General features: G+C 42.7%; 1 protein-coding gene across 1 annotated transcript in view; it reads right to left on the reverse strand.

Moving 5' to 3' along the window:
* The window catches only part of CEP135 (centrosomal protein 135), a 126,001-nt gene extending 103,267 nt beyond the window's left edge, over positions 1 to 22,734 (reverse strand). The window contains exon 1 of the mRNA XM_030818908.1: positions 22,595 to 22,734. The gene's annotated coding sequence lies outside the window, so the exon portion shown is untranslated. The remainder of the gene's footprint in view (positions 1 to 22,594) is intronic.
* Between the last annotated feature and the right edge of the window lie 4,980 nt (positions 22,735 to 27,714).

Below are 27,714 nucleotides of genomic sequence, written 5' to 3' on the forward strand. Positions count from 1 at the left end.
AAAGATAATGGTTACAATAGTTCCAGCCTGTCTGGAGCCTTGTAGTGGAGCCTCTGTAGTACCTTGGCTACAAAAGACACTCAAGCTGTGTAAATGATCAGATGTTATGAGAAGCTATTCTTCTAGTAGCAGAGACACTGGAAAATTATATCAAAAAAGGGTCCCTTTTAAAAGCACAGCGCTGAAGCATCTTGATGATGTAGCAGTTTGTGTGTCTACAATGACAGCAGACATTTTCATTTCATAATGATAGCACAAGGAATTATACCTTTTAATCACTTTTTGGTGTCAGTAAGAAATAGAGATAGAGATTCACGGCCTCCGTATGAATGAAAGACTTGATGAACACTACTATATTAAAAACAACAGGCTGGGCACAGTGGCTTAGGCATGTAATATCGGCATTCTGGGAGGCCAAGACAGGTAGATTGCTTGAGCCCAGGAGATCGAGACAAGCCTGGGCAACATAGAGAGATTCCATCCCTACATAAAATAAAAAAATTATTAGGCTGGTGCAAATGTAATTGTGGTTTTGCTATTTAAATGGCAAAAATCACAGTTACTTTTGCACCAACCTAAAAGCTGTGTGCAGCTGCTTGGGAGGCTGAGGTGGGAGGATCGCCTGAGCCTGGGGAGGTTGAGGCTACAGTGAGCCAGGATTGTGCCACTACACTTCAGCCTGGGCAATAGAGAGCGACCCTATGTAAAAAAATAAAATCAATAAAAAAATTAGAACCACAAGCCTGCTTCACGTCAAAAGGTCTATGATCAAAAGACAAAGAATAAGCCAGAAAAATATTTACAACTAATATCATAAATCTAATATAGAAAGAGATCCTATAAATTGACAGTAAAATGACTAACAAATAGTAGAATAAATTAGAAAAATAATTTAACAGTAGGCATAAGTATAAAAATATAATTTGCCAAATGGCTCTTTACCATAAGAAGAGACTCAAACTCACTGGAAATAAGAGGCATATAAATGAAAACTAAGTGAGATGTGAAGGGTGAATAGGTAGCCAAGTGAAAGAAGGATGGAGACAGACAAGAAGCTAAGAGACTAATAAACTAATCATAGCCATTGGGTTCTAGTGAGTGCTGCTCTACACAACTCATGTTTTACAAGTACCATTTCATTTAATCTCCATAATAGGCCTAAAAGTAGGAAGTATTGGTTTCACAATGTTACAGGTGGGATTAAGTAATTTACCAGAAATCACAAAGTAAATCATAGAGCCTTGACTTGAACTCTGGAAGTTAACACAACTCTGGGAATATAGCAGGCTGCCAAGAAAGGGAGCTCCGCAGGACAATGACCAAAAATGAAAATATTCAGACAAAGATCAGTTAAACTTTGTGGAGACATAGAGTTGCCAGAGTCCTAAAAGTTCAATTAGACCAACCTCCAACATAGAACACAGACTTCCTCTGCAACCTCTCCAACAGATGGCCATCCCAGCTGCGACCTAAACACGTCCAATGACAAAAGAGAGTGCTCTACTTGTTAAAGCAGCTCATTGCATTGCTGAACATCTTTGTTGGAAAAAGTCTTCTTTATATGAAGCTAAAATCTGTCTCTCCATAAGTATGAGCAATTTATTCCAAACAATCAAAAGAAAATGAATTTTTTGTCTCATGCATGTGATAACTCTTCAGAATAAATAACCCAGATCCATTTTTTGCTCACTTGACATGGTCTCCAAGCCCATCCCTTATCTGGCTAACTCCTCTGGAGTAGAAACAGTCTAGTTTCTTAGTTTTCTTATTAAAATGTATTCCCAGAAATGATTGTGTTAGATTATGGCTGAGTATTGAGATATGCTTATTTCTCTTATTATACCTGTACAGCACACTCAATGTATATCAAACAGTCTATTACCGTAATCGCCCAACAGCTTCATCCTTGCTTCTTCCACTGCACAGGCAAAACCAATTCACTGAGACCAGGGTATTGCAGTAAAGAAAGGGTTTATGTAATGCAAGGCAGCTGAGTGAAGGACTGGAGTTATCACTCAAATCAGTCTCCCAGAGAACTCAGAGGCTAGGATTTTTATGGAAAATTTCATGGGCAGGGGCCTAGGGAATTGGTGCTGCTGATGGGTTGGGGATAAAGTCATAGGGGTGTGGAAACAGTCCTCATGTGCTGATTCTGCCTCTGGGTGGGGGCCGCAAGACCAGCTGAGTAATAATTCATGGGTCTAGGTGGGGTCATTTGGTTTCCAGAATGCAAAAGTCTGAGAAACATCTAAAAAGACCAATCTTAGGTTCTATAATAGTGATGTTATCTATAGGAGCAAATGGGGAAGTGGCAAATCTTCTGACCTCTGGCTACATGACTCCTGAGCAGTAAGGGATTACAGAAGCTATGTCTATATTTTAGCAGAATGTAGGCCCTTCCCAAAATCCTAATCTTGTGGCCTTTCATTAGTCTTATAAAGGCAGTTTCAGCCCCCCAACAAGGAGGGAATCCATTTTAGAGAGGGACTATTATCATCCTTGCTTCATAGTTAAACTGTAAACTAAATTCATTGCATGGTTAGCCTGGCCTATGCCCAGGAGTGAGTGAGTACAGCCAGCCCATGAGTCTAGAAGCAAGATAGAGTCAGCCATGATAAATTTCTCTTGCTGTCATAATCTTTGTAAGGGCAGTTTCAGCATTACATTAGCCTTTTTAGCATATGAATCACATATGCTCCAGTGAAGAACTATTACTGGAAAGGGGTCCCAAACCAAACCCCAAGAAAGCGTTCTTGGATCTCATGCGAGAAAGAATTCAGGGTGAGTCCACAGAGTAAAGTGAAGCCAAGTTTATTAAGAAAGTAAAGGACCGGCCACCCACCGTCTGGGAAGTGAGGAGCGCCTCTGCCCGGCCACCCACCGTCTGGGAAGTGAGGAGCGCCTCTGCCCGGCCACCCACCGTCTGGGAAGTGAGGAGCGCCTCTGCCCGGCCACCCACCGTCTGGGAAGTGAGGAGCGCCTCTGCCCGGCCACCCACCGTCTGGGAAGTGAGGAGCGCCTCTGCCCGGCCACCCCGTCTGGGAAGTGAGGAGCGCCTCTGCCCGGCCGCCCCGTCTGGGAAGTGAGGAGAGCCTCTGCCCGGCCACCCACGTCTGGGAAGTGAGGAGCGCCTCTGCCCAGCCGCCCCGTCCGGGAAGAAGTGAGGAGCGCCTCTGCCCGGCCGCCCCGTATGGGAAGTAGGAGCGCCTCTGCCCGCCGCCCGTCTGGAAGTGAGGAGCGCCTCTGCCCGGCCACCCACCGTCTGGGAAGTGAGGAGCGCCTCTGCCCGGCCGCCCCGTCTGGGAAGTGAGGAGGCCTCTGCCCGGCCCCCCTGTCTGGGAAGTGAGGAGTGCCTCTGCCCGGCCGCCCCGTCCGGGAAGAAGTAAGGAGCGCCTCTGCCCGGCCGCCCCATCCGGGAAGAAGTGAGGAGCGCCTCTGCCCGGCCGCCCCGTCTGGGAAGTGAGGAGCGCCTCTGCCCGGCCACCCACCGTCTGGGAAGTGAGGAGCGCCTCTGCCCGGCCGTCCGTCTGGGAAGTGAGGAGCGCCTCTGCCCGGCCACCCACCGTCTGGGAAGTGAGGAGCGCCTCTGCCCGGCCACCCACCGTCTGGGAAGTGAGGAGCGCCTCTGCCCGGCCACCCACCGTCTGGGAAGTGAGGAGCGCCTCTGCCCGGCCACCCACCGTCTGGGAAGTGAGGAGCGCCTCTGCCCGGCCACCCACCGTCTGGGAAGTGAGGAGCGCCTCTGCCCGGCCGCCCCATCTGGGAAGTGAGGAGCGCCTCTGCCCGGCCGCCCCATCTGGGAAGTGAGGAGAGCCTCTGCCCAGGCACCCATCGTCTGGGAAGTGAGGAGCGCCTCTGCCCGGCCACCCACCGTCTGGGAAGTGAGGAGCGCCTCTGCCCGGCCACCCACCGTCTGGGAAGTGAGGAGCGCCTCTGCCCGGCCACCCACCGTCTGGGAAGTGAGGAGCGCCTCTACCCGGCCACCCCGTCTGGGAAGTGAGGAGCGCCTCTGCCCGGCCGCCCCGTCTGTGAAATGAGGAGTGCCTCTGCCCGGCCACCTATCGTCTGGGAGGTGAGGAGCGCCTCTGCCCGGCCGCCCCGTCTGGGAAGTGAGGAGCGCCTCGGCCCGGCCGCCCCGTCTGGGAAGTGAGGAGCGCCTCGGCCCGGCCGCCCCGTCTGGGGAAGTGAGGAGCGCCTCTGCCCGGCCGCCCTGTCTGGGAAGTGAGGAGCGCCTCTGCCCGGCCACCCATCGTCTGGGAAGTGAGGAGCGCCTCTGCCCGGCCACCCACCGTCTGGGAAGTGAGGAGTGCCTCTGCCCGGCCACCCACCGTCTGGGAAGTGAGGAGCGCCTCTACCCGGCCACCCCGTCTGGGAAGTGAGGAGCGCCTCTGCCCGGCCGCCCCGTCTGTGAAATGAGGAGCGCCTCTGCCCGGCCACCTATCGTCTGGGAGGTGAGGAGCGCCTCTGCCCGGCCACCTATCGTCTGGGAAGAAGTGAGGAGCGTCTCTGCCTGGCTGCCCCGTCTGGGAAGTGAGGAGCGCCTCTGCCCGGCCGCCCCGTGTCTGGGAAGAAGTGAGGAGCGCCTCTGCCCGGCCGCTCCGTCTGGGAGGTCTACCATGGAGACCAGAAGCAATGTGGGGGCTGGACGTGGTGGCTCACACCTGTGGTCCCGGCACTCTGGGGGGCGAGGCAGGTTGATCACTTCGGGCTAGGAGTTCGAGACCAGTCTGGCCAACTTGGCGAAACATGAAAAATACAACAGACAAACCAACCAACCAACTCAGTGACAACAAAACAGGTCTACCCTGGAGTCATACTCTAATTTTTTCTATTTTCCTCCCTTTCTGATCCTTTATCCCACTTTCTTTTTCTTCCTCTTCCTTCTCCCTCTTCTTTGTCAAATAGAGGATTGAGTTATTATCACTGATCCACATAAAGTCCCTCTCTACCTTATTTTAACTCCCACCCCCCATTTCTATTCCCCGACTTCCCATGTGTAACCTTCCTAATATGTTTGATACGCATCTTTTTGTTTGTATGTATTTTTAGAAAATGTTTATTGTTTTTGTGTGCAAAAAAAAATTAATTAAAAAAAAAAAAAAAAAAAGAAAGTAAAGGAATAAAAGAATGGCTACTCCATAGGCAGAGCAGGCCCAAGGGCTGCTGGTTGCCCATTTTTCTGGTTATTTCTTGATTATATGCTAAACAAGAGGCAGATTATTCATGCCTCCCCTTTTTAAATAATACAGGGTAACTTCTTGATGTTGCTGTGGCATTTGTAAACTGTCATGACACTGGTGGGAGTGCAGCAGTGAGGATGACCAGAGGTCACTCTCGTAGTCATCTTGGTTTTGGTGGGTTTTGGCTGGCTTCTTTACTGCAAGCTGTTTTATCAGCAAGGTCTTTAGGACCTGTATCTTCGCTGACCTCCTATCTCATCCTGTGACATAGATGCCTTAACCATCTGGGAATGCAGCCCAGTAGGTCTCAGCCTCATTTTACCCAGTTCCTATTTAAGATGGAGTTGCTCTGGTTCACAAACCTCTGACAGAACCATGCACAGTCCTCTTTCAATGGCTGATAGGTTTTTAACACCTGTATTTATTTATGTTATTCTGAATGCAAATATAAAGTTTCTGGAGCAGAGATCAAAGTTATTATAATTCACGTCAATAACTATCAGTTCCCTTGCCCCAACCCCCTAGAGTGATATGATGAAAGCCAGATGTCCTCTTTTATGTACTAGGTTCTGTACTGCAGGAGAGAAAGACCCCCTCAAAATTATGAATCTGAGAGCTTATATATGAGAGGGTCGGCCTTCTCTTTTCCCCTTCTGAGAAAGGGAGAGAAACCTCTGCTTTCTAGTGTACACCAATTTTGCTGGGGAAGTAAAGGGAAAGGTCTGGGCTTCTAACCTTTTGGAATGCAAATAAGTGTCTGGGGGAAGATAAGAGAAGCTTCTCCTGGTTTACAACTCTCGGGATGTTTTCTTGGTTGCAGGTTTTACCCCCTCCCACCCTGCTCCTCTGAAGTGTAAACACAGACCTCTGGGGAGACAAATCTCTCTACAATTGTCTCATTACCTATTCAGTCATGGTCATAATTTAACTTCTAAGGCTTGTTCTTTAATCTGGGCTCCAGAAAAACTTGCTCAGAAACTCCTAACTGTGCAGAAACATGAAAATGCTCACTTGTTGACTTGGGCTTGATACAGGTCTATTTCCTAGGTCCAGACTGGCTTGCCCACTTGTTTCCTGTCTCTCTCTCTCTCTCTGTCTCGCTCTCTCTCTCTAGGGAGGAGGATCCCCAAAGAACCCACAGCGGAAAAAGACAGTCAGGTTTAAACACCTGGTAGGGCCAGAGGGCAGAGGCTGGATCATAGCAGTACTGGTCAAGTGAGAGCTCTCCTGCTCTCCATCAGCAATTCAGGGAGGGGAAGAATGGAAGTGGGCATGATTAGAGGAAAGAACGTTGACCGTGACCACCTCCCTTTTCTTCTCTGCTGGCCGCAGGCCCAAGCTGGAGAAGAATGAGAATATTGATCATAAGCTGTGTTTAAAGATTTGGTTATAAAATGGAACTAGATATTTTAATTACTGATTAAGGCTTTGCTTTACAACAGAGAGACCAGAAAAGTCATGGATTTTGCCTGAGTTATTACCCAGGAGCAAGGGGAAGAATTGGATGTGAGGATATAAATTTTTTTTTTTTTTTTTTTTTTTTTTGAGACAGAGTCTCGCTCTGTTGCCCAGGCTGGAGTGCAGTGGTGCAATCTCGGTTCACTGCAAGCTCCGCCTCCTGGGTTCACGCCATTCTCCTGCCTCAGCCTCCCGAGCAGCTGGGACTACAGGCGCCCGCCACCACGCCTGGCTAATTTTTGTATTTTTAGTAGAGATGGGGTTTCACCTTATTAGCCAGGATGGTCTCGATCTCCTGACCTCGTGATCTGCCTGCCTCGGCCTCCCAAAGTGCTGGGATTACAAGCGTGAGCCACCGCGCCCAGCCAAGGATATAAAATTCATGTTTTGAGCCATTCCGAGTGAAACAATACTTGTGAGAAGCTTTCGAAGCAGAGCAACCCCATCTTGAACAGGGATTGAGTAAAATAAGGCTAAGACCTACTGGGCTGCATTCACAGGAGGCTGGGTATTCTAAGTCACATGGTGAGATGGGAGGTTGGCACAAGATACAGGTCACAAAGACCCTGCTGATACAGCAGTTTGCAGTAAAGAAGCCGGCTGAATACCACCAAAACCAAGATCACAAGGAGAATGACCTCTGATCATCTTTACTGCTCATCATACGCTAATTAGAACGCATTAGCGTGCTAAAAGACATTCTCACCAGCACCATGACAGTTTACAAATGCCATGGCAATGTTAGGAAGTCATCCCATATAGTCTAAAAAGGGGAAGAACCCTTGGTTCCAGGAATTGCCCACCCCTTTCCTGGAAAACTAATGAATAATCCGCCCCTTGTTTACCATATAATCAAGAAGGAACTAACAATAAGTACAAGCAGCTGAGCAGCCCATGGCGCTGCTCTGCTATGGAGTAGCCATTCTTTATTCCTTTACTTTCTTTAATAAACTTGCTTTTGCTTTACTCTATGGATTTGCCTCAAATTCTTTCTTGCACGAGATCCAAGAACCCTCTCTTGGGTCTGGATTGGGACCCCTTTTCGGTAACATACTATCTAAACCTTGCACATAAATAGAGTATATTTGTTTTTCTTCTTAAGGGAAAAATACACAGACAGGGCCTGTTTCACCTCTCTAACACTCCAAAATTGGATGCTAACAAACAGAACTTTCAGAAATATTCTCTACAGATACCTGAAGCCTCCAAGACGTAGTACAGATGTATTAAAATATTCAAGAGGAGTTGGATAAATCAATGGATGCCAAATAGAGAATGGGAATGCTCTTAATTTTCCACTTGACAAAATGGGATCAACCATGCTCCCTTGCTCCAATCCTCAGCAAATGTGCAGAGGTTTCACTGGGAAGACCAGATCCCAGGTGGGGATGCTCCATGGGTCTGATGCCATACAGCAATTACTTTTGCTGCCTAGAAGTCCCATAGTACCCTATGCTTCTTTTCATAGCATTTAATAGTCTGTATTGTCATTGATTTTTAAATTTATTTAGCAGGATTGTGAATTTAACTCACATCACATCTCAGAAGTATGGAGACATTATATAGTCCCTTTGTTAATGAGTCCAGCCTTCTTCCTTGAATCCCACCTGCTGGTGAGGAGTAAAGACAATTAACTTTTAAATCCTTCCTGGTTTAAACTTAATCTGATCTACTCACTTAGCAATCCCTTAAGTGAAGTTAGTCTGTGTAGGAAAAGAAAAGCTCAGCTGTCAGATTTCTCACCCTTTCAGCCCCAAGATGTTGACTAGGTGTTTTTTATCCGGGGAGGAATGGGGTTGCCTGACCCTGAGGTCTTGGGAACAGTGTCCTCCACCTTGTCGACTTTTATCCCCCTGGTAGCTCTCAGCATGGCTGGCAATGCAGCTGATGTCTGGGGCTGGAGTGATTCCTTATCAGCTCTCTCTGACTCCCTCGGCTTCCCCTGGGTCCTCCCTGCAGGACACCTCTGACTTCTGGCTGTGACTCCAGTTTAGTCCTGGCCTACCTGGTAGTCCTTCACCCGCCTCACCTGCACTATGGATCCCCGCCAGATTCTCATAGACTTCTGGGTCACAGGGCCCCCCCGTGGAAACTTTAGAAGACTCTCAAGTTAAACTTCACAACCTCCCTCTACCTGGCCATGCTGGCCCCACTAGGGTTGAGATGAGGTAGCCTGCAGTAAAGTCTCTTCTCAGAGTCTCAGATGGGGAGTTGGGGAGAACGATGCCCTTTTGTCCTTGGTGTTTCCCCCAGTCACCTCATGCACAGTCAGGACACACATCTGACTGTGTTGCTTCTTTGTCTCTGTCCCTGGCTCTGTCTGTCTCTCCTTTTCCTTCCCAATTCTGGGACAGAAGAGGAATGACTTCCCTCCTCCTCTTCCTCTGTAACCCATCGCCCTTCCACTTAGAGGAGTTAAACCCATGGCCCCGCTCCTCTCCTTATAACAGGAGGGTGTCTTCTCTGCAGTATGAGAGAATGCTCTGAGCTAAGTCTCCAGGCTCAGTGCGATGGTTAATTTTATGTGTTGACTTGGCTGGGCTGAGGATGCCTGGATAGCTAGTGAAACATTATTTCTGGGTGTGTCTGTGAGGGTGTTTCTGGAAGAGAGTAACATTTGAATAGGTAGACAAGATCTACCCTCACTAATGTGGGTGGCATTGCCCAATCCATTGAGGGCCTGAATAGAGTGAAAAGGTGGAGGAAGGGCAAATCCTCTCTCTCCTTGAGCTGGGACATTCATCTTCTTCTGCCCTTCGCATTGAAGTGCCCAGTTCTGGGGCCTTCAGACTCAGACTGAATCACACCACCAGCTTTCCTGGTTCTCTAGCTTGCAGCTGGCAGATGGTGGGACTTCTGGGCCTCCATACTTACATGAGCCAATTCTCATATATATCTATAGTATGTAGAATATACGTGAGAAATAGATTAATGTAAGTACACATGTGTGAGATGTGAGTGTGTGTGTGTGTGTGTGTGTGTGTATCCTATTGGTTCCATTCCTCTGGAGAAACTTGATTAATACACTTGGTTTCTAATAGATAGGGGATGAAGGTTAATAAAATAATTGGAAAAGTCCTCTCCTAATACAATAGCTTGAGGCCAGGTGCGGTGGCTCACGCCTGTAATTCCAGCACTTTGGGAGGTCAAGGTGGAGGGATCACTTGAGCCCAGAAGTTCAAGACAAACCTGGGCAACTTAGTGAGACCTCATATCTACCCTTCCTCAAAAAAAATTAGCTGGGCATGGTGGCACATGCTTGTAGTTCCCACTGCTCAGCAGGCTGAGGGTCCATTGAGCCCAGGAAGTTGAGGCTTCAGTGAGCCACTATTCTGTCACTTCACTCCAGCCTGGGTGACAGAGTGAGACCCCGTCTGAAAAAAAAAAAGAAAAAAAAAAAGAAAAAAATTATAATAGCCTGGTTTTTAAGGCTATTGTTTGGTCACACAATTTTATTTTAAAGGTCAGAAATTGAATATTAATTCTGTCTCTTTGCATTACGTGCAAATTACTTAGAAGAGTGACTGGGACACAGTAAGTGACAAATGTTGTTATTGTATAACAAATTACTTAATTTCCTTCTGAGGCTGGCTAGTATCTTGGACCCACTAAGAAAAATATGTTCCAGCAAAAGCAAAAGAGAAAAATCATATTAATAATTTCTAAGATATCAACCTCATTAACATTTTACCATATTTCAAAATTATCAACTCATATAAGCTTGGAGAGGAATTCAAACAATATACAAGTGTCATGATTACAAAGTAAAAGTCCTTGCTTAACTTTGTGTTCTTTTTTTTTTTTTTTTTTTTTTTGAGACAGAGTCTCACTCTGTTGCCCAGGCTGAAGTGCAGTGGTGGGATCTTGGCTCACTGTAACCTCTGCCTCCTAGGCTCAAGCGATTTTCATGCCTCAGCCTCCCGAGTAGCTGGGATTACAGGCATGCACCACCATGCCCCACTAATTTTTGTATTATTAGTAGAGATGGGGTTTCACCATGTTGGCCAGGCTGGTCTTGAATTCCTGACCTAAAGTGATCAGCCTGCCTTGGCCTCCCAAAGTGCTAGGATTACAGGTGTGAGCCACCATGCTTGGCCCCTCACTTAACTTTGAACATTTTCCCTGTTCTGGCCCCCATTTTACTCTTTTCCTTACAGATGAAGACTAAATATTTTGGTTGAATTTTTTCACTCATCCATCTCCTCCATTACACTATGAGTTTTTGAAGTAAGTAACCTACAGAGGTAGTTCCATAAGCCATCAATAAATGTTTGATAAATAAATAAACTATTGAATAATTACTGGACACAATTATCAAGTAATACAGAGTAAATTAAGTATCTTTTAAAAAATATACTGTTATATAAACTTGCTGGGATGCCTAGTTTTTTTTTTTAACTTTCTTGATAGGATTATATCTGATTATAATAGTTTAAATAGAACAGAGATTAAATTGTCAGGGTTTATTTTTAATTTTATTTATTTATTTTTGGGGATAGGATCTCGCTCTGTCACCCAGGCTGGAGCACAGTGGCACAATCGCAGCTCACGGCAGCCTTGACTTCTCCAGCTCAAGTGTTCCTCCCATCTCAGCTTCTTGAGTAGCTGGGACCACAGGCGCCTGCCGCCAAGCCCGGCTAATTAAACAATTTTTTTTTTTTTTTTGGTAGAAATGAGGTCTTATTGTGCTCCCCAGGCTGGTCTTGAACTCTTGGGCTCAAGCAATCCTCCTGCCTCGGCCCCCTAAAGTGCTGGGATTACAGGTGTGAGCCACTGTGCCTGGCCTATGAAGTTTTATTTACAGATTTCTTTTAATTGCTTCCTATAAAAGTGCTTCATATATAAGTGACCTTACACTAAGTAATAGAGTGAAGATATTAGATGATGACAAGGTGTTTTATCACGGCTTTCCTGTTTTCATGTGACTGATATCGTAGCAGTAATGTTCAAAGATTTCATGTCTTATTTTTGGTGTGTCATAAAGCATAGCCAATACAGCCTCTGCTCTCTAATGTGATAGAGTAACATGGAAAGCAGTGGTGATTGATCAACTGGATTTGTCAATGTCTTAAAAAGTAGTAATATAATTCTTTTTTAAATTAAAGAAGACAAAACTTTGACAGGCTGATTAAAATGGGGATGAGACATGCCAATCCAGTGAATCAATTGTTGGCATAGACATAAGAAACAGGGCCCAGTTTATCTCTAGTTTCCAGGACTGGTGAGCATGGCTCTTTCCAAGGTCATTCTGGAGTATTCTAAACCAATTTCTTGGAAGGTCGGTTGAAAAGAAAAGCCCTTCTTCTCTGCTTTGTCCCAAGTGGGCAGGTAGCAAATGTCTTTGCTTGGTGACCGTGCCAGGGAAGCACAGATGAAGTCAGACAAGCCAGGGTTGGAATTGTGGCTGCATCACTTCTTAGCCATGTGACTTGGAAAACTGCTTACATGGGCAGCTGACTTCCCTTAGTGTGCTTGTTGTGAAAATTAAACCAGACAGTACATTCTGACTGCAGTGCTTGGTACACGGTACTCTGGGATAATCACAAACGACTATCCATTTGGAAATAGGGCTCTGTTTCTAACCAGTATATGTTTGGGTTGCTACATATGGGAAGGAGCAAATCTTCACTTCCTGCTTCCACATCCACGGTCATCTAAACCAGCTCAAAAAATTCTAAACCAGCTGTCGTCCTTTTCCGCTTCGCTATCTCAGAGGTGGCGCAGGGAGGCTATGGTGTAGCAGCTACAGTGGTAGCAGTGGTGGAAGCCGTGGATTGCAGTAGTAGTGATGTCATCTTGAAGCCAAAAGTTCAGTGATGGCCCTTTGACTTCTGGCCCTCCAGCACTTCCACTGATTTTGTAAGCACATAATTTCATGAATTATTATTATTATTATTATTGAGACAGAGTCTTTCTCTGTCAGCCAGGCTGGAGTGGAGCAGCATGATCACAGCTCACTGCAACCCTGACCTCCTGGGCTCAAGCAATCCTCCCATCTCAGCCTCCTGAGTAGCTGGTATTACAGATGGGCACCACCACGCCAGTCATTTTTTTTTTTTTTTTTTTTTTTTTTGTATTCTTAGTAGAGATGGAGTTTTGCCATGTTGCCCAGGCTGGTCTCAAACTCCTGTGCTTAAGCAATCTGCCTGCCTTGGCCTCCCAAAGTGCTGGGATTATAGGTGTGAGCCACCTTGCCTGGCCTAAATTCTTCAAATACCTAGAATGCTTTTGATTTTCTTCACTGAACTGTGACAAATACAAGTGCTGAAGATAATTTAAATAAAATCCTGGCTTTGACCCTGGGTACCAATCTGGGTTACTACTGTTCTTTTCTTTGTTTGTTTGTTTTTTTTGTTTTTTTTTTTTTGAGATGGAGTCTCACTATGTCACCAGGCTGGAGAGCAGTGGTGTGATCTCAGCTCACTGCAACCTCTGACTCCCTGGTTCAAGTGACTCTCCTGCCTCAGCCTCCTGAGTAGCTGGGATTACAGGCACATGCCACCACACGCAGCTAAGTTTTGTATTTTTAGTAGTGACGGGGTTCACCGTGTTGGCCAGGATGGTCTCCGTCTCCTGACCTCATGAGCCGCCCACCTTAGCCTCCCAAAGTGCTGCGAATACTGTTCTTTTCTTCATGATCAAGCTTCTGGGAAGAGTGGTTCCTTAATACCTAAAGCTTCCTATGCACCTTTGCACTTAATTCTACCACAATCAGGCTTTCTCTCTGCTACTGAAGCACTGATATGCCTTGACCGAGGTCAGCAATGACCAACCAAATGCCAATTTTAGTGGACTCTTTCCATCCTTGTCTTACTTAACCACTATTGGACACTGTGGATCACACTTTTCTTTCTGGAACCTGTTCTTCTCTTGGTCCCTGTAACACAATCTCTCCCGACTACCTCTTACATCTTTGGTCACTCTTGGTCAACCTCCATTGTGAGCTCCTTATCCTCTCTAAATTTTGGCACCCCCCAGAGTTCCAGCTTCAGAGCTCTTCTCTTCTTAGTATAATACACTGAGCAATTGAATAGACTTCTGTGATTTCTGCCACTGTACCTATGGTAACGACTCTCAAATCTCTACCCCTCTGCTGTATACAAATCCTTCAGGTTCTGGGCACTGTAGACTCCCTCCTCTCTGCCCTTCTGCCTCCAAATATGTTGAATTCTGAAAATGTCTTGCCAGGTGCTTTCATTCTCCCATGCCTTAACTTACATGGCTCTTTCCCCCTTGTTATTTCTCCCCCACACCCAAATTTTCCTTAACTATGAAAACACTTGCTTGTTAGACAATGTTTTCTTAGATACAATACCAAGAGCATACGTTGACAAAAGAAAAAAATAGACAATTGGGCTCCACCAAAACTAAAATATTTTATGCTACAAACAATAACATCAAAAAAGTGAAAACCTTTTCTGCAGAATAGGAAAAATTTTCTGCAAATTGTATATCTGAAGAGGGACCTAAATTCAGGATATGCTGAAGAATGATGACAACTTGATAATAAAGAGATAATCCAATTTTAAAATGGGCAAACGATTTAAATACACATTTCTCTAAAGAAGATATATAAATGGCCAAAAAGCACATCAAAAGATGCTCATCATCATTATTCATCAGAAATGGATAAATCATCCATATGGATAAATCATAATGAGAAACTACTTCACACCTACTAAAATGGCTATAATCCAAAAGACAGATAATAACAAGTGTTGGCAAGGATGTGGAAAAATCAAAACTCTCACACATGGCTGCTGGGAATGTAAAATAGTATAACCACTTTGGAAAACAGTTTGGCGGTTCCGCAAAAAGTTAAACATAGACTTACCATATGACCCACCAATTCTTTTCCCAGATATATACTCAGGAGAAATAAAAGAGTGCTTCCACACAAAAATGTACTGAAATGTTTAGAGCAGCATAATTCATGGTAGCTAAAAGGCAAAAACAATCCAAATTTCTATCAACTGATGAATGGATGAATAAAACATATGTCCATAAAATGAAATATTATTTGGCAATAAAAGGGAGTGAAGCTCTTGATACATGCCACAACATGGATGAACCTTGAAAATATAATGTTAAGTGAAAGAAGTCAATCAGAAAAAGACTACCTATTGTATGATTCCAGTTGTTCATACTAAATATCTAAAATAGGTGAATCTATAAAGAAAGTAGGTTTAGGGTTGCTAGGGGTTGCAGGGAAATGGAGGGTGACTGCTAGTGGGTATGGGGTTTTTTTTGGGGGTAACAAAATATGTTCTGGAATTAGTGGTGATGGTCGCACAACTCTGCAAATACAATACAAGCCATTGACTGTAAAGGTTACATTTTGTATTTAAGTTGTAATATATGTGAATTATATAGCTCAGCAAAGTTGTTTTTAAAAAATCTCAGCTGGGCACGGTGGCTCATGCCTGTAATCCCAATACTTTGGGAAGCTGAAATGGGAAGATCGCTTGAGCCCAGAAGTTTGAGACCATCTCTAGAAAAAAAAAAAAAAACAACCCAGGCATGGTGGTGTGCATCTGTAGTCCCAGCTACCCAGGAGGCTGAGGCAGGAGGATCACTTAAGCCCAGGAGGTTGAAGCTGCAGTAAGCCAAGATCGTGCCACTGTACTCAGCTTTGGCAACAGAGGGAGACCCTGTCAAAATAAAAACAAAAAACAAAAACCAAAAACAAAAAAAACTCAGTAGCTTGTCTTTTAAGGCTCAGAATAAACACCATCCCTTCTTATTCACTCAGTTCCTCCCTCAACAAATATGTGCTGCACACCTACTCTGAGCCAGGCCTCATTGTTCTAGGAAACTATTGAAAGGTGTGGTAGATGGAATTTTCCAAAGATAGCTGCCGCAGTATATATCCCATCCATATGCTCTTTTTACAAAGTGACTGACACTCTCCATTGAGAGGTAGAGTCTATGTTCCCTCAGTTTGAGGGTATGCAAGGGGCATATCACTTCTCTGACCAATCAAATATGGCAGAAGTGAGGCGATGCGACTTTTGCAGGTAGGTCATAATCTGTGTGAGTGTGTGTGCGCGTGCGTGCGTATGAGTGTGTGTGTGCGTGTGTTTCTCTCTCCTCTAACACCTTCCCTTGGAACCTAGCCATCACGCTGTAAGAAAGCACAAAGTCTTCATAGAGAAACCATCTGGAGGGGCCTGAAGCTCCCAGCCAACAGCCAGTCCTGCAAGAGGAGTGTTCAGATGAGTTCAGTCCCAACCTGAGTTGCATCAACTGAGCTTTCAGACATCATGGAGCAAAGACAAAGCCATCTCTGCTGGGCCCGAATCCTAGTCCACAGAATCCATGAGCAAAACAAAATGGCTGTTTTTCCCCCATTGCAGTTTGGGGTAATTTGTTACATAGCTATAATAACTGGAACAAAAGGATATAAACAAGGAAATTGTATGATCTGTTCATATTTTAAAATGCCATTTTGGCTCCTATGAGAAGAATAGATTATATGGAGTAGCAGAAAAAAAAAGTATCAAGGCTGCCTAAAATCTCCCAGCTAGAATCCATTCCTCCAACTTATTATGCATACTTCTAGAATATCACCTTTAAATTGATTATACTTATGGGCCTACATCTGTCTCAAGAATCTTAAACTTTAGAGGATAATTTTTTCTCTCTAGGAAAGCTAAAGTAGATCTTGTTTGAAAAATCCTGAAAGGCTTCCTTATGAAAAGAAATTGGCTGGGCGCGGTGGCTCATGCCTGTAATCCCAGCACTTTGGGAGGCTGAGGCGGGGGCGGATCACTTGAGGTCAGAAGTTTGAGACCAGATGACCAACATGGTGAAACCCCGTCTCTACTAAAAATACAAAAAATTAGCCGGGCTTGGTGGCAGGCGACTGTAATCCCAGCTACTCTGGAGGCTGAGACAGGAGAATTGCTTGAACACGGGAGGTGGCGGTTGCTGTGAGCCAAGGTCACGCCATTGCAGGTCAGCCTGGGCAATAAGAGCAAAACTCCATCTCCAAAAAAACAAAAACAAAAAAATTGTTAAAATAGTTGCCTTCTTAGTCATGTTTGGCCAAATAGAAAAGGAACAGAGGCTTTGTGATTTAAGAAAGGCAGCAAACTGATAAAAATCCATTTCTTAATCTTCAGGTGATACTGTGGCCTGGGTGAAGACATCGTATCCTCTGTGTGTAACAGTGATAAGAAGGCTTACCTCGCAGGGTTATTACAAGGCTAATGAAATAACTTTGGCACACTATTAAAGACTTTGTGGATAATTAAAGCTTCACAAAAACCTTGATGAGATTCCCTCTATCCTCAGAAAATGTATGTGTGTGTGACGGTGTAGGGGTGGGTTGGGGGTTGGATAGGAGGCAGCAAGAGAAATGGATTCCTTTCTAGTGCCGTCCTTTTCTTGGACCAAGGATGTTGTACAATTTCATCCATTCACCCTGGATATTTGAGTTTGAGTTCCCAATCATTGCCAAGAAACACACCATTGATTCATTTATTTTCATTTTTAAAATTTAAGTTATTTACTTATTTATTTTTGAGACAGGGTCTTGCTGTGTTGCTCAGGCTGGAGCACAGTGGTACAGACATGGCTTACTGCAGCTTCAACCTCTTGGACTCGAGTGATTCTCCAACCTCAGCCTCCCAAGTAGCAGGGGCTACAGGCATGCATCACAATGCCCAGCTAATTTTTAAAATTTGTTGTAGAGACAGGAGTCTCGCTACATTGCCTAGGCTGGTCTCAAACTCCTGGGCTCAAGTAATCCTCCTGCCTTGGCTTCCCAAAGTGCTGGAATTACAGGCATGAGCCACAGTGCCCAGCTCATTTCTTTTTAAAATTGAGTACATATTAGTACTGTGCTAAGCATTTTACAAGCATTATCTGATTTAATGCTTACAGTGAACCTATCATATGAGTGTTAATCCTTACGTTTTACAAATAAAGAAACAGGAGAAAAGACATTAACGGTTAACTTACCTGAATAAAATTATATAGCCAGACAGAGCCAGGATTTAAGCCCAAGTTCTCTCTGACTTAGAGCCTGAGCTCTTAACTCGATGCTATACTGCTATTGATCTTTCATAGATGCTGCCCAATGGATGGGCAACAGTAACTCAAAGATACATAACCCATTTCCTTTATAAAATCTTCCTTGACTTTATCAGACCATAGATACATCTAGCTCCTCTGAGCTATTGCAACACCTGCTATCTGTGTCATTTGTTTGGCATCTATGATGTACTGTATTGTCTTACATAGTTTATTTATTTTGTTTATATACGTGTTTTATGCTTGTATCAATTGGAGATCTTTGGTTGCAAGCTACAGAAATTGGCTTCAGCTAACTTAAGTGCTTTCCACCACTCCTGCACCCTAGCATGGAAGAACATTGGGTAATTCACAGAATAAAGGAAAACAGAACCACCTGACCTTGAGGTGGGACAGAAACCAGGACAACTCTTGGGGGTCTTTATAGAATAAACTTATGGGCAGTCTCTTTTGGTATGACCACAGGAAGGATTTAACTCCAACTACCTTCATTCCACCCAGTGTCACTCTGCCCAAGATTCCGATTCCTAGCAGAGTAGTAGAGTGTCTGCCTGGTCCGGTTAGTTTAGTCATATGCCCAGTCCTTGTTGAGAGTGGGACGGTGGTGGATATTCCCACCAGGATCCAGCATGATTCTACTGCGATATAGAATGAGAGACAGTTTGATTTACTTATAGAGTAATTTGAGAGATTTTTTACTTTCTGTTGAAAAGCAATATAATTTTTCAGACAGAAAAATAAACTATGTGTATATGTCCAAAGACAAGACTACACAGCCAGAAATTATTTAAAAGACAAGGGATTCTGAGAAGAAGCAGAAAAATCAGAATGCTTAGAATGGTGCCCTAGGGAGAGGCATATCATTCAGGCTTCAACAATAAAAGTCAGAGCCTCCTCCTCTCTTCTACTTGGAGTCCTATTCACTGTGATACATTTCATGGTTTGATCAATCTTACAGCAGATTACTCCTCCCGAATAAATAAATATGGACATGAATTTTTATGAGCACAGGGTAGACATAGTACATTTATAGCTATCATTAATTTAAAGAAAACTTGGTTTATAAATTTCAAGGAAAGTTATCATAAGTAAATTTTAATACTACTTTAAGATTATTTTGATTCATATTAAATTTAAGGCTTCCAAGCTTTCTTAGGAAAGCATGTGGTGTTTTGGATTAAATGTATTCTTCTAGCACTTTAAAATCCTTTTAGAAAGTTCTCCTGGCCTAAGTGCTATAATATTGACTGGTCAATGCTGACCTTGAAGTTGTTGAAGAGCAATAGATATTGGTTTGGTTGCCACTTGGCAAAGCCTGGGGGATAAACTAAAAAGAACTGTTGGCCCACACAAACTATCCAAAGGCTAAATATCTCTCTTAAAATACGGCAAATGCCAGATAAGTTAAATTAGAATGAAACAACATACAATTTCTCCCAAATAACCCTCATGTTTTTCTGCACATATAATGATGTGTCATGTACGAGACACAAAAGTACCGTGACTGTGCTTCTCAAGACCCAAAAATGTTAAATAACTTGCCTAATGTTACCCAGTAAATGAGTGTAAAAGTTTGGGCAAGAATTTATTTATCCTATATAATCCATTACTCAGTGAAACTTATATAGGACCCCCAATGCTTAAAAGCAACATCTAGATAACCCTTAAAGAAATTTTAGCCCAATCTTCTAAAATTTTAAATGACTGCACCCACACTCTACTATTTATGTACACATTATTTTTACATATTTGCTGTGAATGCACGCATATCATTCAGTGGTCTACATTTTTCTTTGATCCCTCAATATAAAACCTCCTACCTTTCCCCTCATATTGGACACAAGAAACCAAACTAATACCTCTCATTTCAAAATGCTCACCAGAGCATTTTTACATTCATCCAGTAAGGTTTTTAGTTCATCTTTTCTTCCCAAACAAGGGCACAGCTTCTGTTCTCTATTAGCCCTAAAGTATGAATGACGCATCACTTTAAAACTAATGTGCTGGTTCATTCAACACAGAAACAACTCATTACTACTCTTGAGTAGTAAAATCAGGCTTATAAAACCATTAATGAAACAAAATACTGTTCTAATCTACAATAGTGTCTGATATCACATTTCGCTTTCTCATTTTAATTGCAAATGGCTAGAGTCAGGCTACTGTTGAATATTCTTTTGCTTTTCATAGAATGCTTCTAGGAAAAAAAACAAAAAGACAAATCACTATGCAGTTATAGGTCTCATACTTTGAGTTGTATGTGGAGATTCTAAAGTGTAATTTTTGAATAACAAGATTTTAAAGTATGATTACTATGTTTAGGAAAATCCTGAGGTAGTATGTATGTATGTATGTATTGATTGATTGATCGATTGATTGATTAAGACAGGGTCTCACTCTGTCGCCCAGGCTGGAATGCAGTGGCATGATCACAGCTCACTGCGGCCTTCGTGTCCTGGGCTCAACCGATCCTCCACCTCAGCCTCTTGAGTAGCTGGGATTATAGGTGTGCACCACCACATCCAGCTAATTCTTTTTTATTTTTTGTAGAGACAAGTTTCCAGTATGTTGCCTAGGCTGGTCTTGAACTCTTGGGCTCAAATGATCTTCCTGCCTTAGCTTCCTAAAATGTTGGGATTACAGGGCGAGCCACTGCTCTCAGTCAGAGATTCTTATTTGGCTGAAGTAGGTTGCAGATATCAGTATTTTTAAACATTTTCCCAGTGATTTTAATATGCAGCAGACTGGGATCCAATGCTTTGTGCCAATTTTGATTCTTCACCTTAGTCTGGGCATGTTCCTGCCTTATAAAAAGCAGAGTTCTCCAGGAGGCGGAGGTTACAGTGAGCTGAGATAGCGCCACTGCACTCCAGCCTGGGTGACAGAACAAGACTTAAAAAAAGGCAGCGTTCTATTAGCAAGGCAGAGTAGGCAGTCCCCACAGCCCACAGTGTCTAGCAGAGGGCCTTACAGAAGTAGATCTAGAAAATCCTCTTCCCAAAGAGAGCATGTCTAAATTCTACAGGTGATAATGTTCACTTAGTTCCCTTCATGAACTTAATTCAATCCACAGGCATAGGTTGAATTGATACTGCAGTGTGTGCAAGATCCTGTATTGAATGCTGTGTGAAGTAAGAATTAGAGGCAGAGCACAATTTTCTTTACTTTGTGGGCCAACTTCCTGATAACAACTCCTTCACTCAGACCCTAGCATGAATATGTCTTCAACATCTAGTTACTGAGCTCTTGAAGCAAGGCAGCATATTAGGCACTGGGCTCAAGCAGGGAACAAAGCGAGCAGAGCCTCCACCCAACTGGAACTGACGTTGGAGAGTATGGCTGTGCTTTAGACACTGAAGGCAGTATAAAGAAATAGGAGTTGCCATTTCATCTTTCCATGAATTAACAATGACCTGTTCACTTTTTGTCTTTTTTTTTTTTTTTTTCTGAGAGAGGGTCCTGCTCTGTCGCCCAGGCTGTAGTGCAGTGGTGCCATTTTGGCTCACTGCAACCTCTACCTCCCGGGCTCAAGTGATCCTCTCACCTTAGCCTCCTGAGTAGTTGTGACTACAAGCATGAGCCATAATTTTTGTATTTTTTGTAGATATGGGGTTTTGCCATGTTGCCCGAGTTGGTCTTAAACTTCTGAGCTCAAAGCGATCCACCCGCCTCAGCCACCCAAAGTGCTGGGCTTACAGGTGTGAGCCACGGCACCCAGCTCACTTTTTGTCTTTTTAAACTTAATATTTAGGCTAGGTGCTATAGCTTATGCCTGTCAGTAGGCTGGGTGCTGTGGCTTATGCCTGTCATCCCAGCACTTTGGGAGGCTGAGGTGTGAGGATCTCCTGTGGCCAGGAGTTCAAGACTAGCCTGGGCAACATGGTGAGACCTCATCTCTACAAAAAATTGTTAAAAATTGCCACGTGTGGTGGTGGTACATCTGTAGTCCCAGCTACTCAGGAGGCTGAGGTGGGAGGATCGCTTGAGACCAGGAGGTGGAAGCTGCAGTGAGCCATGATTGTGCTACTGCACTCCAGCCTGGGAAACACAGCGAGAACTTGCCTCAAAACAAAATCCCCAGGCCCCCAAAATGTGATATTTATTAAGTACTTACATGTGCTAGATAGATACTAGTAAACAGAACAGTCTTGATCCAAATTACAAACCTTGCAGTCTAAGTGTGGGAGGCAAGATACTGAAGAAATAAAGAGACAAATAAATATATTTCAAATTCAGGTAAATGCCACGAAGGAAAAGAATAGGCTCTTAGGCGGGAATTATGGGGCAACATAATTTAAATTAAAGGACGACAGGAAAAGCTGTTTAAAATTAAATGGAGATAAGTATAAAATTCAGATCAGAACATATGCCTTCAATTTAACTTCTTCACTACCCTCTCTTCCAGCCAATTAGGCAAAATATGTAACTTCTAGAAAGACCCATCATCTTGTATGAGATCCAGATACGCATGTGAAGCTGACTGAGATGCTGAACACAGAGAAGCCGTTCTCACAAGACCATTGGGCAAGCAATATGCTCACAGACTGCTGTTGCTTTCTCTTGCTTATTGTATTCTCCATTGCCTCCTAGAACTCCCTTTTGACACTGCCCTGTAAACTTTATAAAATTAACCAGGGAAGGAGAGAGGGGAGAAAGGAAAATAAACCAAGTTTGCAGCATATTCAGCATTAACCATGAGGTCAGCTTGCTCTCTGGCCTGCTTCTTCATGGTTGTTTGGTGCCTAGTGTCCTAGAATCACGTAGACCCTGGATTACCATTTTCCTTAACTGCTCTATAGATAACAACTTTCACATTGTGAAATGTTAGCCTTCCCTTGGAAATAGTCCTTCAGGTCCTGCACACTGATCACACTACTGACTCAGCTGATCTGAAGGCCCCCCATGATGAGTTGACTCACCAAAGAATGTAGTTTTCACATCCTGATGCATCCACACCCCTTGTCCGATCCCAATTTTCCAACCCCTCACTCTCCATGATCCCCTTAAAAATTCCAGCCTGGAACTTCTCTGGGAGATGGATTTGAGGGTCTCCTCACATCTTCTTGCTTGGCACCTGCAATAATTAATTAATTTTAAAAAAATAGAGACAGGATATTTTTTGCTCTGTCACCCAGGCTGGAATGCAGTGATGCAATCACAGTTCACTGCAGCCTCAAACTCCTGGGCTCAAGTGATCCTCCTGCCTCAGCCTTCTTAGTAGCCAGGACTATAGGTGCCTACCACCATACCCAGCTAATTTAAAAGAAAACTTTCTAGAGATGGAGTCTCACCATGTTGTCCAAGCTGGTCTCAAACTCCTGGGCTCAAGCAATCCTCCCACCTTGGCCTCCCAAAATGTGGAAATTGCAGGCGTGAATCACGTGCCCAGACACCTACAGTCATGAAACTGTGTGTGGCATCTCTGCTATCTCTGTGTAATTGGTCTGTTACTGCAGCAGGCATATGAGCCTACTGGTCCTATAACACTTTCTCCATCTATATTAATATATTCCTCTTCCCTGTTTCATCTATCCTGCTGCCTTTTGACTTTCTTCCCCCATCCTCTCTCTCTTTTTAAAAAATTTTCCATAAGTTATTGGGGTAGAGGTGGTGTCTGATTACATGAATAAGTTCTTTACTGGTGATTTGTGAGATTTTGGTGTACCCATCGCCCGAGCAGTATGCACTGCACCATGCTTTTAGTCTTTTATCCCTCGCACCTGCCCCTTCCACCCAAGTCCCCAAAGTCCATTGTATCATTCTTATGCTTTTGCATCCTCATAGCTTAACTCCCACATATCAGTGAGAACATACAATGTCTTGTTTTCCATTCCTGAGTTACTTCACTCAGAATAATAGTCTCCAATCTCATCCAGGTCACTGCAAATGCTGTTAATTCATTCCTTTTTATGGCTGACTAGTATTCTTTCATATATATATATCATATATATGAAGATATTATATGTATATATCATATATGAAGATCTATATGAGATATATATCATATATATGAAGACATATATGAAGATATATGTCATATATATCATATATGAAGGATATATATCATATAATTCATATATATCATATATATGAAGGATATATATCATATAATTCATATATATCATCTATATGAAGGATATATATATCATATAATTCATATATATCATCTATATGAAGGATATATATATCATATAATTCATATATATCATCTATATGAAGGATATATATATCATATAATTCATATATATCATCTATATGAAGGATATATATATCATATAATTCATATATATCATCTATATGAAGGATATGTATATCATATAATTCATATATATCATGTATATGAAGGATATATATATCATATAATTCATATATATCATCTATATGAAGGATATATATATCATATAATTCATATATATCATATATATGAAGGATATATATATCCTTGGTGCCTAGTGTCATTCAGAGGCACAAATGATGTAACTTTACACTTCAAAGCTTTGCAACTCAAACTGCAGGGGCTAGGGAACAGCAGTGTTGATGCTACTTGGGAGTTTGTAAGAAATGCAGAATCTTGGGCCACGTAAAACCTATTGAATCAGAATATGCATTTCAACAAGATTCCCAGTTGTTCAATAAATACAATGAGAAACATTGAAGTAGAGGATCCCAAAGCAGATAGCCATGAGAATTAATAATCTTTCTTTGACACCGTTGATATTACACATTTAACTTTCCTGGAAAAGCTATTTTTACTCTTAGTACTTTCTCATCTACAAATATTCTCTAAGTTATGATTTTCAACAGTTTGTTTAAAAGTTCTGTGTTCCTCTCTTGTTATCACTTCTAGCAAATAATAGTATAGATCTTTGAGGTTTATAAAACTGTAACCGACAGGAGTTACTCACCACCTTTTAAGTAAGAGTGATATCACCTCATTAAAATTAACCATTGCCTGCTAATGAAGATACCAGACAGTGTTTTGTCCTTAGAGGTGATATATGTTTATATCTGTGTCATCCCTGATATCAATAAAGAAAAGGAAATGTTTGGCACTTTGAGAGGGAGTTTGGTGTTGTGTGGAATATCAGCTCTGTTAATACCTGGCTTGGACCTTGATCAAGGCACTAAAATCTCCTTTGGCCCTAGATCTTATCTATAAATATCTAGGTTTCATTATCTATCAGTAAAGATATATGCACATCCACATATATGAATTTGATTTTAAATATTTAAATCAAGTGTTGAATTGATATAAAATAAGATTTATGACTGGGCATGATGGCTCACGCCTGTAATACTAGCACTTTGGGAGAATGAGGTGGGCAGATTGCTTCAGGCCAGGAGTCTGAGACCAGCTTGGGCAACATAGCAAAACCCCTTCTTTAAAAAAAAAAAAAAATACAAAAATTAGCAGGGCATGGTGGCATGCACCTGTAGTCACAGGTACTTGGGAGGCTGAGGTGGGAGGATTGCTTGGGCCCAGGAGGTTGAGGCTGCAGCAAGTCGTGATCATGCCACTGTACTCCAGCTTGGGCGACAGAGCAAGACCCTGTCTCAAAAAAAAAAAAATTATAAACTATATGTAGGATATAAAGTGTCAGGATACAAAAAATCTGTGTATGCACTGTCCAGTTTAAGAATATTCTAATGTCCCTTTAAAATCCTGTATGTCCCTGCCAGACACCATCCCCTTCCTTTCCTGCTCCTCCAATCACTCCAGAATTTTATCATTCTCTTTTCTTTAGTTTTACATTTGTAATTCCAAACCACATATTATTTAATCTTAAAGGTTTTTGAACTTTTGTATTAATAGGATCATACTGCATGTGTTTTGTGATTTACTTTTTTCATCTGACATTATTTTCCTGTCATTAATGTACATTGTTTGTATAGCAGAAATTTACTTTCATTTTCACTACTGTATTGGTATTCTATTGAATGAATATATACCTCAATCTATCCATTCTACTATTATGGACATATGGGTTATTTGCAGTTTTTTGTTATAACAAACCAAAGTAGTGATGGGAACTTTCATTAGACTTTGTATTAGTTTGGTGCAAAAGTAATTGCAGTTTTTGCCATTACTTTTAATGGCAATGACTTTTGCACCAACCTAATATTAATTCATAATACATGAGTTTCTTTGTGGCAGTGGTTCTCAATCCTTAGAGTACCAGAATTAGCGGGAAGCTTTTAAAAACCACAGATGCTTGGGCTCCACTCTGGACCAATGGAAATGTAGTATCTGGAGGTGGGGCCCAGGCACATGTATTTATAAGCACATAGGTTATTCTAATGTGTAAAGCAGGAAAGGAGGAGGGGGGGGTACCTGGCAGAGACATACAGGATTTTGAGATGTATTCCTTTGGGGCACACACCTAAGACTGGAATTACTGAGTCACAGGTGACACGCATCTTTACTAGATAATGTCAGATGGTTTAAGTGATTGTAGAAGCATTTGTGTTTTGATGGCTTCATATCCTTTTGAATTCACATTTCCTTGATAACAAATAAAGGTGAACACTTCATATGTTTATTAGCCATTCTGTTTCCTTCGTCTGTGAAATGCCTTTTTAAGTTTTTTGGGTTTTTTTGTTCTATGTTTTTTTTTTTTTAAACTGATTTTTGGGAGCTTAAAAATAGGCTTTGGATGCTGATTGTTTTGTGACACGTTGCAGTTATATTCTCTCAATTTATGGATTGTTATTTCACTTTCATCAAAAGACCGTTAAGTTCTTATTTTTAATATAGTCAAATGTATTAACTTTTTCCAATTTGCAATTTTGTGTCTTTTTAAACAAAATCCTTCTCTGTCAAGGCAAAAAAGATATTTTCTTACACTGTCTTTGAAAAGTTCTATAGTTTTTGCCTTTCACATTTAGGTATTCAGTCCAAGTGGAATTCATTTTGTGTGTGGTGTGAGACAGGTGTTACATTTTCACCTTTTCTTTTACGGACTACCAAATGTCTCAGTGCCATTTATTCCAAGTCTATCGTTTCCCCACTGACTTGCCATGCCACACAGGTAATAAAGAGTCCATATTTTTATGGTTCTGTTTCTGGGCTCTCAGTTTCGTTCCACTGGTCTACTTATTTATCTTCGTACCAAAAAAATGCTGCTTTAATTATAATTCTTGATAAGGAAACTCCTTCCAGCTTCCAAGGGGAGTATTGGCTGTTAGTCTTCTGATCTTTCATATAAATTTTAGAATCAGCTTGTCAAGTCCTACAGAAACAAAACCAAACAAAGACAGTTGTGATTTTGACTGGAACTGTGCTGAATCTTTAAACTTGAAAATAACTGCCAGCTGGTGCAGTGCTTCACACCTGTAATCCTAGTGCTTTGGGAGGCTGAGGCAGAAGGATCACTTTAACACAGGAGTTTGAGATCAGCCTGAGCAACATAGTGAGACCCCATTTCTACAAAAAATAAAATTAGCCAGATGTGATGGTGCACATCTGTAGTCTCAGCTACTTGGGAGGCTGAGGCAGAAGGCTCACTTGAACCCAGGAGTTTGAGATCAGCCTGAGCAACATAGTGAGACCCCATTCCTACAGAAAATAAAATCAGCCAGATGTGGTGGTGCACAAATGTAGTCTCAGCTACTTGGGAGGCTGAAGTGGGAGGATCACTTGAGCCCAGGAGATAGAGGCTGCCGTGAGCTATCATCACACCACTGCACTCCAGCCTGGGTAACAGAGCTGAGAGATCCTCTCTCTCAAAAAAAAAAAAAAGGACTGCCATTTCTACTTTAGTATGTGTGTTCTTATCTGGAAACATTAAATACTTCTTATTTTGTTCTTCTTTAATATCTTTCAGTAGTTATAATTTCTCCCTAAATGTCTTAAACATCTCGTATTAGCTTGGGCTGCCAAACAATTTATTTTCTCAGTTTTGGAGGCTGGAAGTCTGAGATCACGGTGCCAGCATGGTCAGGTTCTGGTGAGGGCTCTCTTCCTGGTTTGCAGACAGCTGCCTTCTCATTGTGCCCTCCCATGGCAGAGGGAGAGTGAGCTCTGCTGTCTCTTTCTCTC

This window comes from Nomascus leucogenys, chromosome 9 (genome assembly GCF_006542625.1).
Source record: "Nomascus leucogenys isolate Asia chromosome 9, Asia_NLE_v1, whole genome shotgun sequence".
NCBI lineage: Eukaryota > Metazoa > Chordata > Mammalia > Primates > Hylobatidae > Nomascus > Nomascus leucogenys.